We start from the raw sequence: 3,070 nt of genomic DNA on the forward strand, positions 1-3,070 counted from the left end.
CGCGCCCCCTGCCCCTGCCCCGGCGCCCTGGGCCGGGCCTCCAGGGCACCAGGAAGACGCCTGCGGGGAAGGCCTCCCTGACCCGGGGACATCCGGCAGCTGCGCTCCCACCCCGGTCCTCAGGGGGAAGAGGCCTCCGGCCACATGGCCACTCTGGTTGGAGGGTCTGAGGCCAGGAAAGTGGGGAGACCAGCCTCCACCGCCCTGGGGGAGACTGAAGGTGCGCGAGGGCCCATCCCCGCCCTGGGGTCTCACAACCCGGCCTGGGGCCCGCTGGGTGCCCGAACTTCAATCGTTCCCGGGAGGCGGGGAGGCCCAGCCCCAGAGGTGGGGCAGGAAGGAACCCAGAAGGGAACCGCGGGCTCGCTGGGTGCTTGGGCCCCACTGACCATGTGCCCGGGGGGCCCTCCGCCCCGCCTGGGTCCGCGCCCTCCGCCGAGGAGCAGGCCTGATGAGGCCACTCCTGACACCAGGGGGCTCTGCTTGCCCAGGGGGTGACATGGCACAGCTGCGGCTTCCCAGGCGGAGGCATCGCCCGGGGACACGGTCCCGGTCCGATGCTGGGCGTGGACGGGCTCCTGGTGGTCGGCGGGCAGCACCGGCCTGGGCGCGCAGTGCGCACACAGGACGCCTGGAGGAGCTGCGGCCACCCGCTCCCTCGCGCTCCCCGTGGCGCGCAGCGCCGACTCCACTCCTGGGGACAGGCCATGGCGCAGACAGAGGGATCTGGTGGGGAGGTGGAAGCCACGCGAAAAGGGAGCCTGTGGCTGAAGAGCAGGTGTGAGGTCTCCACGGAAGGTCGCAGGCGGGTGTGAGGGGACCTGCGCCAGGGGACGCAGGAGGCTCCGACACAGAAGGATCGTGCCACAGCCGGGATCCAGAGTGAAAGGAGAAGGTCTGTAGACCTGAACTCCATGGGGAAATAGTTCTCTAACCACTTCATGCAGCCTGATCTTCAGGACGAGGTGATAGGAAGCTACCGCACCATGGAGAATCAACTAAGTGTGCTGAGGATCATGTGGTGAAAATGGAGGAGGACCAAGATCCCAGGCTCTGGGCGCCCACGAGGAAGAGAAGCTTAAGCCGGCAAAGGAGATGGCTCAGGCCCAAGCAAGGCCCAGGGGAGGCCTTGGCCATCCATGGAGCCTGCAGAAGGGGCAGGTGCACATCCACTCGCTGGAGAAGACCACCGAGCCGAGGACTAAAGAAAGCCATGAACTGATCAGACTCTGGGATGACCTCATTTCCAAACTGGAGAAGATCTGGTGTGTGCGTCCCTGACCAGTGCTGGCCCTCTCTCCTGTCTGTCCATCTGTCTGACGCTGTTAGGTTTCATGCTCTTTCTTCTCTCTAATTACCTCAACTGGTTTAGAGATTACACTGCTTTAAAAAGGAGACCAAAATTTCCTTTAAATTAAAAAGAGACCAAAATGCTGGTTGGGATGTTGAATATTGGCTCTGGATGTCCAAAGCCTTTATGATACAACTAGAGGCCTAATGCACGAAAATTCATGCAAGAGTAGGCCTTCCTTCCCCGGGCTGCCAGCACCGGCTTCCCTCCGGCACCCGGGACCCGGGCTTCCTTCCTCTGGCTGCCGACAGGCAGCTGGGACGCAGGCTGGCTTCCCTTGGGTGTCCACAGGCACCCAGACCCGGCTGCTTCCCTCCTGCCCCGGCTTCATCAGGAAGGACATCCCCAATGACATCCGATCTAATTAGCATATTACCCTTTTATTATTATAGATATTACTATAGATTAGCCTAATATGCTGCTCTGATCCTTAGTTTGTATCCATTCTTAAAGTGAAGTAGACCTCATGCCTGGTAAGCCTGTCATGTGTGTCCTGTGACCTCCAGCGACACCCTGAACCTGAAAGCCACTCCAGTGGTCTTGAAAGTATTATGAGATTTGTAGTTAAAAATATCTGGACTTGGTTTGGCATTGCCATATATTCACTGGGTGACTTTAGGCAAGTTACTTAATTTCCCTGAGCCTCAGGTTCTGTTCTGTAAAATAAAGACAAAAACACACATCTCATAGAGTTGTGATTCATTAAATTACATAATACTAGAGGCCCAATGCACGAAATTCATGCAAGAGTAGGCCTTCCTTCCCCCTGCTGCCGGCACTGGCTTTCCTCTGGCACACAGGACATGGGCTCCCTTCGCAGCCCTGGCTTCATCTGGAAGGTTGTCTGGAAGGACATCTGGTCTAATTAGCATATTATGCTTTTATTATTATAGATAGGCCAACTGCCTAGAACAGTGCCTGGCCCCCAAACTGACGGATGATGATGCAAAATGCCCAGTAGAATACCTTGCCCTGGGTCTAAAAAAGATTTTTCTACAGACTTCTCTCTTGCTTATTTGATTCCATCTGGGTCAGGAACCAAATCCCTAGCTAGTTATAAAGTTGTCCCTTTCCCAGGATTTAACTCTCTCTCCACTCTTACTAGGGGTGTCTTAATGTACAAATAGAGCATTAGTTTCACAAAGGCAGAGAATGTCCGGTCATGTGTAATTCCTGTCCCTATTTTTTTTTGCAAAATGCTGAATATACCTACAATTATATGGTTAAAATATAGGACATATATTAGAGAGTTGAAGCAATTAAACCTGCACAGGTATGATGATGTCATGTACTCATGGCCAGGCTCAGTGTGGACTCTCTCCTATGTGCAGTGGGGAGCCAGCCATGGCAAGCTTTTGAGCAGGGGAGTGGTATGATCAGCCCGATATCCTATCTAATAAAAGAGAAACATGGTAATTAGCGTACGACTGCTACCCTTCCCATTGGCAAATCAGGGTGATATGCAAATTAACTGCCAGCCAAGATGGTGGCCGGCAGACAGGCAGCTTAAACTGAACATGAGGCTTGCTTGCTTCAGTGACGGAGGACTGCAACGTTCCCCGCCTGCCTTGCTGGCTTCTGAGCCTGCAGTTTAAGAACATTGTAACATATAGAAGCTAAACAAAACCCCAGAAACCAGCTTTCAGAGAGCCGGGATCTCAGAGCTGGAGTTGATACAGAGTTTCGATTATAGAACCGAAACAAACCAGATACCTGCTT

At 54.4% G+C, this 3,070-nt stretch overlaps 1 pseudogene; it reads right to left on the reverse strand.

The window, feature by feature from the left end:
• Window positions 1-3,070, reverse strand: part of LOC102759186 — a 40,433-nt pseudogene that overhangs the window by 5,748 nt on the left and 31,615 nt on the right.

The sequence above is a fragment of the Myotis davidii genome, unplaced genomic scaffold (genome assembly GCF_000327345.1).
Source record: "Myotis davidii unplaced genomic scaffold, ASM32734v1 scaffold97, whole genome shotgun sequence".
NCBI lineage: Eukaryota > Metazoa > Chordata > Mammalia > Chiroptera > Vespertilionidae > Myotis > Myotis davidii.